The sequence below is a fragment of the Pseudophryne corroboree genome, chromosome 11 (genome assembly GCF_028390025.1).
Source record: "Pseudophryne corroboree isolate aPseCor3 chromosome 11, aPseCor3.hap2, whole genome shotgun sequence".
NCBI classification, from domain to species: domain Eukaryota; kingdom Metazoa; phylum Chordata; class Amphibia; order Anura; family Myobatrachidae; genus Pseudophryne; species Pseudophryne corroboree.
The window spans coordinates 166,027,257-166,040,616 of NC_086454.1; the positions used below are offsets into that span (position 1 = coordinate 166,027,257).

Below are 13,360 nucleotides of genomic sequence, written 5' to 3' on the forward strand. Positions count from 1 at the left end.
TCCTTTAAAAAATAGGTTACTTTTTATATATTATCATTGGGTTTGGACAAATATTCTACATAATACCTATTGCATCCCTGAGCTTATTAGAAACTTGAAATAATATATATAAAGTATTGAATTTCTTTTCTTTGCATTTAAAAGATGAGCGCACTTCAGTAGATGCCATTGCTCAGGTGAGGGTTCCATGGTGTAATTGTTAGCACCCTTGATTTTGAATCTAGTAATCTGAATTCAAATCTCGTGGGAGCTAACATTGTTTATTTTCCTCTTGTTCAAAGCTCCATTTTCATTCAATGTATGAGTATTGCAAATCTTCATTTAAAATTCATATAAATTCCATCATCTTCAGTGGTGTCCTTTGTTTAAACTCATTTTTAATCTTATCAAATCAGAAGTATGTCAAATATTTGGAAATAAGAAAAGATGCAATAAGAATGCAGAGATCCATTACTTGTGCTCTGGTCTTTAGAAATTCTCCATTTTTTTTACTTCAGTGTGCAATAATGAGAGGGGAGCACATATCTTCTTCTTCTTCTAGTAACACCTAGTGCCCTCTATGTGTTATGCACACCAGTGCCTGCAGGAAAGTACTGGTGTCAGGACTGTTATGCACTCCAGTGCCTGCAGGAATGTACTGGTGTTTGAACTGTTATGCAAAACACATGGACTCACAGACAGACTAGGGAATATGACATAACGTACACAGAAGGTGGAAGGGTAACAAAATACACACAACGTGAACAGAGAAGCCCAGAGGCTAAGGAACAGGGTATCTCCCTTGTATTAGAACTGCTCAGATGTGAAAAGCAAGATGTTGTGTTTTTAATACATAGAAAACCTGAAATGCTGTTGCTAAGGGCAACAGCAAAACCCTAAAGGGTTACCAACGGGTGTGGCCGTAAACTCCTTGGTCAGAGATGGAATGATAGACACAAGGAGATTCTCCACAATCCTAATTCTCACTTGCAGTGCACAGGTTCGGTTTACTGCCACTAAACTGACCCCTGACACCTAGCACAGTGAGACAGGATTAGACAGGCAAGTCTTAGAATACAGCCGCAGACTTGCTAAGTTCACAGAGTAGTAACAGAACCCCAGCAAGCTGAACGACTGACTCCAGTCTTACTGCTAGGTCTGGATTGGCAGAGTGTAATACCAAATCCCCAGGCCTATTTGCAGTAAGCAACAAACAAATACAAAGCTACACAGTACTGGCTAACTTTCAGAAACTGACTAACCAACAAAGATTTAGCAGCATCTGCTTACCCTGAAAAGAGGCCTTATAAAGCAGATGCTGTCCACGCCCCACTCAGACCTCACAGACTGTGAGCACAAAAACCAGCACCGGATCCCCTGCCATGCACAGAGCCTATAACCACTGCACAGCAAAAGACCCGAACCGGAGTATCAGCTGCGCTCAGGTTACTCCGCTAGCACTTGTCTCCCGGTTGCCATGACGACGTGGCAGCACAGGGCAGGAGACCCTAACACTATGTTTGAGCAGCAATATAATAACTTATTAATTTGCCCTTGCATATCTTAGTTATGCCATATTGCTTGATTTGAGACAAAAGTCACTGAGCCATGTAGAGAAAAATCTTCATCAGCCAAAGGATGACACTCCCACTGGCTTCTGATATGTATTTGAAGAGATTTTGTGATATATGTGTCTATGATGTTTTCAAGTATTCATGCACTCCACCGATGAGCTTATTCCATTCTTGTCCATCAAGAAAAGCAAATGGCCCATACGGGGATCGAACTCGTGACCTTGGCGTTATTAGCACCACGCTCTAACCAACTGAGCTAACCAGCCACAGATATCACTGCAAGCAAACACAAAACTGGCAAATGTACCTCAAAGCACAGATCATGTTTTGTTTTTATAGCATTTCATTTTTCAAAAAAAAGCTTAAGCCATAGAGTCACTTGAAGCATGGGTATCATAAAAATGCTCCAGTTTCTTTCCACATTACAAAATAAAAATAAATATTAGATAGGATAATAACAAAGATTAAGGCATCTACTAATAGTATAAAAATAGACAATTTAGACAAGGAGTATATGCAAATCTAAGCAAAATCAATCTAAAAAATCTAATACACAATTTTTAATTGTAAATTTACAGATTGTTGAAAAAGATAATCCCAGGATGTAATCCATTATGTATTAAATTTAGTATGTTTTACCAAGTTGTGTATGAATAACTTTTAACACAAAAAAATATATATTGGGGAAGTAGCTTAATGTGCCCATTGGAAATAAAGAATGCTAGCCCATTTTGGAATGCAAAGCTTAAGAAAATACAAACTTCAATCCATAGGAAAGCACTTTTTATTCAGTCTACACTCTGTAATCATACTATAGCTTAATTTACAAATTGTGATGTCATTATCAGACTTAACTCACAAGAGACTTTCATCCTTGGTCTATAAAAAAGGCAGTCCTCTGTTATAAAGCTTGAAACAATTGTAAGTGGCTGATATGCAAATATGGAAATACAGAAAAACTGTCAATTCAATGCTAGGATAACATAAGGGGTGATGCTCCAACTGAAATTGGTCCTAGGCATTTAGGTTTCTAGTATCTATCTTCTCCTTTAAAAAATAGGTTACTTTTTATATATTATCATTGGGTTTGGACAAATATTCTACATAATACCTATTGCATCCCTGAGCTTATTAGAAACTTGAAATAATATATATAAAGTATTGAATTTCTTTTCTTTGCATTTAAAAGATGAGCGCACTTCAGTAGATGCCATTGCTCAGGTGATGGTTCCATGGTGTAATTGTTAGCACCCTTGACTTTGAATCTAGTAATCTGAATTCATATCTCGTGGGAGCTAACATTGTTTATTTTCCTATTGTTCAAAGCTCCATTTTCATTCAATGTATGAGTATTGCAAATCTTCATTTAAAATTCATATAAATTCCATCATCTTCAGTGGTGTCCTTTGTTTAAACCATTTTTAAACTTATCAAATCAGAAGTATGTCAAATATTTGGAAATAAGAAAAGATGCAATAAGAATGCAGAGATCCATTACTTGTGCTCTGGTCTTTAGAAATTCTCAATTTTTTTTTACTTCAGTGTGCACTAATGAGAGGGGAGCACATATCTTCTTCTTCTTCTAGTAACACCTAGTGCCCTCTATATTTGAGCAGCAATATAATAACTGATTAATTTGCCCTTGCATATCTTAGTTATGCCATTTTGCTTGATTTGAGACAAAAGTCACTGAGCCATGTAGAGAAAAATCTTCATCAGCCAAAGGATGACACTCCCACTGGCTTCTGATATGTATTTGAAGAGATTTTGTGATATATGTGTCTATGATGTTTTCAAGTATTCATGCACTCCACCGATGATCTTATTCCATTCTTGTCCATCAAGAAAAGCAAATGGCCCATACGGGGATCGAACCCGTGACCTTGGCGATATTAGCACCACGCTCTAACCAACTGAGCTAACCGGCCACAGATATCACCGCCAGCAAACACAAAACTGGCAAATGTACCTCAAAGCACAGATCATATTTTGTTTTTATAGCATTTCATTTTTCAAAAAAAAAGCTTAAGCCATAGAGTCACTTGAAGCATGGGTATCATAAAAATGCTCCAGTTTCTTTCCACATTACAAAATAAAAATAAATATTAGATAGGATAATAACAAAGATTAAGGCATCTACTAATAGTATAAAAATAGACAATTTAGACAAGGAGTATATGCAAATCTAAGCAAAATCAATCTAAAAAATCTAATACACAATTTTTAATTGTAAATTTACAGATTGTTGAAAAAGATAATCCCAGGATGTAATCCATTATGTATTAAATTTAGTATGTTTTACCAAGTTGTGTATGAATAACTTTTAACACAAAAAAATATATATTGGGGAAGTAGCTTAATGTGCCCATTGGAAATAAAGAATGCTAGCCCATTTTGGAATGCAAAGCTTAAGAAAATACAAACTTCAATCCATAGGAAAGCACTTTTTATTCAGTCTACACTCTGTAATCATACTATAGCTTAATTTACAAATTGTGATGTCATTATCAGACTTAACTCACAAGAGACTTTCATCCTTGGTCTATAAAAAAGGCAGTCCTCTGTTATAAAGCTTGAAACAATTGTAAGTGGCTGATATGCAAATATGGAAATACAGAAAAACTGTCAATTCAATGCTAGGATAACATAAGGGGTGATGCTCCAACTGAAATTGGTCCTAGGCATTTAGGTTTCTAGTATCTATCTTCTCCTTTAAAAAATAGGTTACTTTTTATATATTATCATTGGGTTTGGACAAATATTCTACATAATACCTATTGCATCCTTGAGCTTATTAGAAACTTGAAATAATATATATAAAGTATTGAATTTCTTTTCTTTGCATTTAAAAGATGAGTGCACTTCAGTAGATGCCATTGCTCAGGTGAGGGTTCCATGGTGTAATTGTTAGCACCCTGGACTTTGAATCTAGTAATCTGAGTTCATATCTCGTGGGAGCTAACATTGTTTATTTTCCTTTTGTTCAAAGCTCCATTTTCATTCAATGTATGAGTATTGCAAATCTTCATTTAAAATTCATATAAATTCCATCATCTTCAGTGGTGTCCTTTGTTTAAACTCATTTTTAAACTTATCAAATCAGAAGTATGTCAAATATTTGGAAATAAGAAAAGATGCAATAAGAATGCAGAGATCCATTACTTGTGCTCTGGTCTTTAGAAATTCTCCATTTTTTTTTACTTCAGTGTGCACTAATGAGAGGGGAGCACATATCTTCTTCTTCTTCTAGTAACACCTAGTGCCCTCTATGTTTGAGCAGCAATATAATAACTAATTAATTTGCCCTTGCATATCTTAGTTATGCCATATTGCTTGATTTGAGACAAAAGTCACTGAGCCATGTAGAGAAAAATCTTCATCAGCCAAAGGATGACACTCCCACTGGCTTCTGATATGTATTTGAAGAGATTTTGTGATATATGTGTCTATGATGTTTTCAAGTATTCATGCACTCCACCGATGAGCTTATTCCATTCTTGTCCATCAAGAAAAGCAAATAGCCCATACTGGGATCAAACCCGTGACCTTTGCGTTATTAGCACCACGCTCTAACCAACTGAGCTAACCAGCCACAGATATCACTGCAAGCAAACACAAAACTGGCAAATGTACCTCAAAGCACAGATCATATTTTGTTTTTATAGCATTTCATTTTTCCAAAAAAAGCTTAATCCATAGAGTCACTTGAAGCATGGGTATCATAAAAATGCTCCAGTTTCTTTCCACATTACAAAATAAAAATAAATATTAGATAGGATAATAACAAAGATTAAGGCATCTACTAATAGTATAAAAATAGACAATTTAGACAAGGAGTATATGCAAATCTAAGCAAAATCAATCTAAAAAATCTAATACACAATTTTTAATTGTAAATTTACAGATTGTTGAAAAAGATAATCCAGGATGTAATCCATTATGTATTAAATTTAGTATGTTTTACCAAGTTGTGTATGAATAACTTTTAACACAAAAAAATATATATTGGGGAAGTAGCTTAATGTGCCCATTGGAAATAAAGAATGCTAGCCCATTTTGGAATGCAAAGCTTAAGAAAATACAAACTTCAATCCATAGGAAAGCACTTTTTATTCAGTCTACACTCTGTAATCATACTATAGCTTAATTTACAAATTGTGATGTCATTATCAGACTTAACTCACAAGAGACTTTCATCCTTGGTCTATAAAAAAGGCAGTCCTCTGTTATAAAGCTTGAAACAATTGTAAGTGGCTGATATGCAAATATGGAAATACAGAAAAACTGTCAATTCAATGCTAGGATAACATAAGGGGTGATGCTCCAACTGAAATTGGTCCTAGGCATTTAGGTTTCTAGTATCTATCTTCTCCTTTAAAAAATAGGTTACTTTTTATATATTATCATTGGGTTTGGACAAATATTCTACATAATACCTATTGCATCCCTGAGCTTATTAGAAACTTGAAATAATATATATAAAGTATTGAATTTCTTTTCTTTGCATTTAAAAGATGAGTGCACTTCAGTAGATGCCATTGCTCAGGTGAGGGTTCCATGGTGTAATTGTTAGCACCTTGGACTTTGAATCTAGTAATCTGAGTTCATATCTCGTGGGAGCTAACATTGTTTATTTTCCTTTTGTTCAAAGCTCCATTTTCATTCAATGTATGAGTATTGCAAATCTTCATTTAAAATTCATATAAATTCCATCATCTTCAGTGGTGTCCTTTGTTTAAACTCATTTTTAAACTTAGCAAATCAGAAGTATGTCAAATATTTGGAAATAAGAAAAGATGCGATAAGAATGCAGAGATCCATTACTTGTGCTCTGGTCTTTGGAAATTCTCCATTTTTTTTTACTTCAGTGTGCACTAATGAGAGGGGAGCACATATCTTCTTCTTCTTCTAGTAACACCTAGTGCCCTCTATGTTTGAGCAGCAATATAATAACTAATTAATTTGCCCTTGCATATCTTAGTTATGCCATATTGCTTGATTTGAGACAAAAGTCACTGAGCCATGTAGAGAAAAATCTTCATCAGCCAAAGGATGACACTCCCACTGGCTTCTGATATGTATTTGAAGAGATTTTGTGATATATGTGTCTATGATGTTTTCAAGTATTCATGCACTCCACCGATGAGCTTATTCCATTCTTGTCCATCAAGAAAAGCAAATAGCCCATACTGGGATCAAACCCGTGACCTTGGCGTTATTAGCACCACGCTCTAACCAACTGAGCTAACCAGCCACAGATATCACTGCAAGCAAACACAAAACTGGCAAATGTACCTCAAAGCACAGATCATATTTTGTTTTTATAGCATTTCATTTTTCCAAAAAAAGCTTAATCCATAGAGTCACTTGAAGCATGGGTATCATAAAAATGCTCCAGTTTCTTTCCTCATTACAAAATAAAAATAAATATTAGATAGGATAATAACAAAGATTAAGGCATCTACTAATAGTATAAAAATAGACAATTTAGACAAGGAGTATATGCAAATCTAAGCAAAATCAATCTAAAAAATCTAATACACAATTTTTAATTGTAAATTTACAGATTGTTGAAAAAGATAATCCAGGATGTAATCCATTATGTATTAAATTTAGTATGTTTTACCAAGTTGTGTATGAATAACTTTTAACACAAAAAAATATATATTGGGGAAGTAGCTTAATGTGCCCATTGGAAATAAAGAATGCTAGCCCATTTTGGAATGCAAAGCTTAAGAAAATACAAACTTCAATCCATAGGAAAGCACTTTTTATTCAGTCTACACTCTGTAATCATACTATAGCTTAATTTACAAATTGTGATGTCATTATCAGACTTAACTCACAAGAGACTTTCATCCTTGGTCTATAAAAAAGGCAGTCCTCTGTTATAAAGCTTGAAACAATTGTAAGTGGCTGATATGCAAATATGGAAATACAGAAAAACTGTCAATTCAATGCTAGGATAACATAAGGGGTGATGCTCCAACTGAAATTGGTCCTAGGCATTTAGGTTTCTAGTATCTATCTTCTCCTTTAAAAAATAGGTTACTTTTTATATATTATCATTGGGTTTGGACAAATATTCTACATAATACCTATTGCATCCCTGAGCTTATTAGAAACTTGAAATAATATATATAAAGTATTGAATTTCTTTTCTTTGCATTTAAAAGATGAGTGCACTTCAGTAGATGCCATTGCTCAGGTGAGGGTTCCATGGTGTAATTGTTAGCACCTTGGACTTTGAATCTAGTAATCTGAGTTCATATCTCGTGGGAGCTAACATTGTTTATTTTCCTTTTGTTCAAAGCTCCATTTTCATTCAATGTATGAGTATTGCAAATCTTCATTTAAAATTCATATAAATTCCATCATCTTCAGTGGTGTCCTTTGTTTAAACTCATTTTTAAACTTAGCAAATCAGAAGTATGTCAAATATTTGGAAATAAGAAAAGATGCAATAAGAATGCAGAGATCCATTACTTGTGCTCTGGTCTTTAGAAATTCTCCATTTTTTTTACTTCAGTGTGCAATAATGAGAGGGGAGCACATATCTTCTTCTTCTTCTAGTAACACCTAGTGCCCTCTATGTGTTATGCACACCAGTGCCTGCAGGAAAGTACTGGTGTCAGGACTGTTATGCACTCCAGTGCCTGCAGGAATGTACTGGTGTTTGAACTGTTATGCAAAACACATGGACTCACAGACAGACTAGGGAATATGACATAACGTACACAGAAGGTGGAAGGGTAACAAAATACACACAACGTGAACAGAGAAGCCCAGAGGCTAAGGAACAGGGTATCTCCCTTGTATTAGAACTGCTCAGATGTGAAAAGCAAGATGTTGTGTTTTTAATACATAGAAAACCTGAAATGCTGTTGCTAAGGGCAACAGCAAAACCCTAAAGGGTTACCAACGGGTGTGGCCGTAAACTCCTTGGTCAGAGATGGAATGATAGACACAAGGAGATTCTCCACAATCCTAATTCTCACTTGCAGTGCACAGGTTCGGTTTACTGCCACTAAACTGACCCCTGACACCTAGCACAGTGAGACAGGATTAGACAGGCAAGTCTTAGAATACAGCCGCAGACTTGCTAAGTTCACAGAGTAGTAACAGAACCCCAGCAAGCTGAACGACTGACTCCAGTCTTACTGCTAGGTCTGGATTGGCAGAGTGTAATACCAAATCCCCAGGCCTATTTGCAGTAAGCAACAAACAAATACAAAGCTACACAGTACTGGCTAACTTTCAGAAACTGACTAACCAACAAAGATTTAGCAGCATCTGCTTACCCTGAAAAGAGGCCTTATAAAGCAGATGCTGTCCACGCCCCACTCAGACCTCACAGACTGTGAGCACAAAAACCAGCACCGGATCCCCTGCCATGCACAGAGCCTATAACCACTGCACAGCAAAAGACCCGAACCGGAGTATCAGCTGCGCTCAGGTTACTCCGCTAGCACTTGTCTCCCGGTTGCCATGACGACGTGGCAGCACAGGGCAGGAGACCCTAACACTATGTTTGAGCAGCAATATAATAACTTATTAATTTGCCCTTGCATATCTTAGTTATGCCATATTGCTTGATTTGAGACAAAAGTCACTGAGCCATGTAGAGAAAAATCTTCATCAGCCAAAGGATGACACTCCCACTGGCTTCTGATATGTATTTGAAGAGATTTTGTGATATATGTGTCTATGATGTTTTCAAGTATTCATGCACTCCACCGATGAGCTTATTCCATTCTTGTCCATCAAGAAAAGCAAATGGCCCATACGGGGATCGAACCCGTGACCTTGGCGTTATTAGCACCACGCTCTAACCAACTGAGCTAACCAGCCACAGATATCACTGCAAGCAAACACAAAACTGGCAAATGTACCTCAAAGCACAGATCATGTTTTGTTTTTATAGCATTTCATTTTTCAAAAAAAAGCTTAAGCCATAGAGTCACTTGAAGCATGGGTATCATAAAAATGCTCCAGTTTCTTTCCACATTACAAAATAAAAATAAATATTAGATAGGATAATAACAAAGATTAAGGCATCTACTAATAGTATAAAAATAGACAATTTAGACAAGGAGTATATGCAAATCTAAGCAAAATCAATCTAAAAAATCTAATACACAATTTTTAATTGTAAATTTACAGATTGTTGAAAAAGATAATCCCAGGATGTAATCCATTATGTATTAAATTTAGTATGTTTTACCAAGTTGTGTATGAATAACTTTTAACACAAAAAAATATATATTGGGGAAGTAGCTTAATGTGCCCATTGGAAATAAAGAATGCTAGCCCATTTTGGAATGCAAAGCTTAAGAAAATACAAACTTCAATCCATAGGAAAGCACTTTTTATTCAGTCTACACTCTGTAATCATACTATAGCTTAATTTACAAATTGTGATGTCATTATCAGACTTAACTCACAAGAGACTTTCATCCTTGGTCTATAAAAAAGGCAGTCCTCTGTTATAAAGCTTGAAACAATTGTAAGTGGCTGATATGCAAATATGGAAATACAGAAAAACTGTCAATTCAATGCTAGGATAACATAAGGGGTGATGCTCCAACTGAAATTGGTCCTAGGCATTTAGGTTTCTAGTATCTATCTTCTCCTTTAAAAAATAGGTTACTTTTTATATATTATCATTGGGTTTGGACAAATATTCTACATAATACCTATTGCATCCTTGAGCTTATTAGAAACTTGAAATAATATATATAAAGTATTGAATTTCTTTTCTTTGCATTTAAAAGATGAGTGCACTTCAGTAGATGCCATTGCTCAGGTGAGGGTTCCATGGTGTAATTGTTAGCACCCTGGACTTTGAATCTAGTAATCTGAGTTCATATCTCGTGGGAGCTAACATTGTTTATTTTCCTTTTGTTCAAAGCTCCATTTTCATTCAATGTATGAGTATTGCAAATCTTCATTTAAAATTCATATAAATTCCATCATCTTCAGTGGTGTCCTTTGTTTAAACTCATTTTTAAACTTATCAAATCAGAAGTATGTCAAATATTTGGAAATAAGAAAAGATGCAATAAGAATGCAGAGATCCATTACTTGTGCTCTGGTCTTTAGAAATTCTCCATTTTTTTTTACTTCAGTGTGCACTAATGAGAGGGGAGCACATATCTTCTTCTTCTTCTAGTAACACCTAGTGCCCTCTATGTTTGAGCAGCAATATAATAACTAATTAATTTGCCCTTGCATATCTTAGTTATGCCATATTGCTTGATTTGAGACAAAAGTCACTGAGCCATGTAGAGAAAAATCTTCATCAGCCAAAGGATGACACTCCCACTGGCTTCTGATATGTATTTGAAGAGATTTTGTGATATATGTGTCTATGATGTTTTCAAGTATTCATGCACTCCACCGATGAGCTTATTCCATTCTTGTCCATCAAGAAAAGCAAATAGCCCATACTGGGATCAAACCCGTGACCTTTGCGTTATTAGCACCACGCTCTAACCAACTGAGCTAACCAGCCACAGATATCACTGCAAGCAAACACAAAACTGGCAAATGTACCTCAAAGCACAGATCATATTTTGTTTTTATAGCATTTCATTTTTCCAAAAAAAGCTTAATCCATAGAGTCACTTGAAGCATGGGTATCATAAAAATGCTCCAGTTTCTTTCCACATTACAAAATAAAAATAAATATTAGATAGGATAATAACAAAGATTAAGGCATCTACTAATAGTATAAAAATAGACAATTTAGACAAGGAGTATATGCAAATCTAAGCAAAATCAATCTAAAAAATCTAATACACAATTTTTAATTGTAAATTTACAGATTGTTGAAAAAGATAATCCAGGATGTAATCCATTATGTATTAAATTTAGTATGTTTTACCAAGTTGTGCATGAATAACTTTTAACACAAAAAAATATATATTGGGGAAGTAGCTTAATGTGCCCTTTGGAAATAAAGAATGCTAGCCCATTTTGGAATGCAAAGCTTAAGAAAATACAAACTTCAATCCATAGGAAAGCACTTTTTATTCAGTCTACACTCTGTAATCATACTATAGCTTAATTTACAAATTGTGATGTCATTATCAGACTTAACTCACAAGAGACTTTCATCCTTGGTCTATAAAAAAGGCAGTCCTCTGTTATAAAGCTTGAAACAATTGTAAGTGGCTGATATGCAAATATGGAAATACAGAAAAACTGTCAATTCAATGCTAGGATAACATAAGGGGTGATGCTCCAACTGAAATTGGTCCTAGGCATTTAGGTTTCTAGTATCTATCTTCTCCTTTAAAAAATAGGTTACTTTTTATATATTATCATTGGGTTTGGACAAATATTCTACATAATACCTATTGCATCCCTGAGCTTATTAGAAACTTGAAATAATATATATAAAGTATTGAATTTCTTTTCTTTGCATTTAAAAGATGAGTGCACTTCAGTAGATGCCATTGCTCAGGTGAGGGTTCCATGGTGTAATTGTTAGCACCTTGGACTTTGAATCTAGTAATCTGAGTTCATATCTCGTGGGAGCTAACATTGTTTATTTTCCTTTTGTTCAAAGCTCCATTTTCATTCAATGTATGAGTATTGCAAATCTTCATTTAAAATTCATATAAATTCCATCATCTTCAGTGGTGTCCTTTGTTTAAACTCATTTTTAAACTTAGCAAATCAGAAGTATGTCAAATATTTGGAAATAAGAAAAGATGCGATAAGAATGCAGAGATCCATTACTTGTGCTCTGGTCTTTGGAAATTCTCCATTTTTTTTTACTTCAGTGTGCACTAATGAGAGGGGAGCACATATCTTCTTCTTCTTCTAGTAACACCTAGTGCCCTCTATGTTTGAGCAGCAATATAATAACTAATTAATTTGCCCTTGCATATCTTAGTTATGCCATATTGCTTGATTTGAGACAAAAGTCACTGAGCCATGTAGAGAAAAATCTTCATCAGCCAAAGGATGACACTCCCACTGGCTTCTGATATGTATTTGAAGAGATTTTGTGATATATGTGTCTATGATGTTTTCAAGTATTCATGCACTCCACCGATGAGCTTATTCCATTCTTGTCCATCAAGAAAAGCAAATAGCCCATACTGGGATCAAACCCGTGACCTTGGCGTTATTAGCACCACGCTCTAACCAACTGAGCTAACCAGCCACAGATATCACTGCAAGCAAACACAAAACTGGCAAATGTACCTCAAAGCACAGATCATATTTTGTTTTTATAGCATTTCATTTTTCCAAAAAAAGCTTAATCCATAGAGTCACTTGAAGCATGGGTATCATAAAAATGCTCCAGTTTCTTTCCACATTACAAAATAAAAATAAATATTAGATAGGATAATAACAAAGATTAAGGCATCTACTAATAGTATAAAAATAGACAATTTAGACAAGGAGTATATGCAAATCTAAGCAAAATCAATCTAAAAAATCTAATACACAATTTTTAATTGTAAATTTACAGATTGTTGAAAAAGATAATCCAGGATGTAATCCATTATGTATTAAATTTAGTATGTTTTACCAAGTTGTGTATGAATAACTTTTAACACAAAAAAATATATATTGGGGAAGTAGCTTAATGTGCCCATTGGAAATAAAGAATGCTAGCCCATTTTGGAATGCAAAGCTTAAGAAAATACAAACTTCAATCCATAGGAAAGCACTTTTTATTCAGTCTACACTCTGTAATCATACTATAGCTTAATTTACAAATTGTGATGTCATTATCAGACTTAACTCACAAGAGACTTTCATCCTTGGTCTATAAAAAAGGCAGTCCT

The 13,360-nt window shown here is 34.7% G+C and overlaps 5 non-coding genes across 5 annotated transcripts; all 5 read right to left on the minus strand.

The window, feature by feature from the left end:
- Positions 1–1,745: 1,745 nt before the first annotated feature.
- On the minus strand, positions 1,746–1,819 carry TRNAI-AAU (transfer RNA isoleucine (anticodon AAU)). Its single transcript has one exon. It is a non-coding gene; the product is annotated as a tRNA-Ile (tRNA).
- Positions 1,820–3,407: 1,588 nt separating this feature from the next.
- Positions 3,408–3,481, minus strand: TRNAI-AAU (transfer RNA isoleucine (anticodon AAU)). The gene has a single exon. It is a non-coding gene; the product is annotated as a tRNA-Ile (tRNA).
- A 3,252-nt stretch (positions 3,482–6,733) lies between these two features.
- On the minus strand, positions 6,734–6,807 carry TRNAI-AAU (transfer RNA isoleucine (anticodon AAU)). Its single transcript has one exon. It is a non-coding gene; the product is annotated as a tRNA-Ile (tRNA).
- Positions 6,808–9,330: 2,523 nt separating this feature from the next.
- TRNAI-AAU (transfer RNA isoleucine (anticodon AAU)) lies at positions 9,331–9,404 on the minus strand. The gene has a single exon. It is a non-coding gene; the product is annotated as a tRNA-Ile (tRNA).
- A 3,251-nt stretch (positions 9,405–12,655) lies between these two features.
- Positions 12,656–12,729, minus strand: TRNAI-AAU (transfer RNA isoleucine (anticodon AAU)). The gene has a single exon. It is a non-coding gene; the product is annotated as a tRNA-Ile (tRNA).
- Positions 12,730–13,360: the final 631 nt, after the last annotated feature.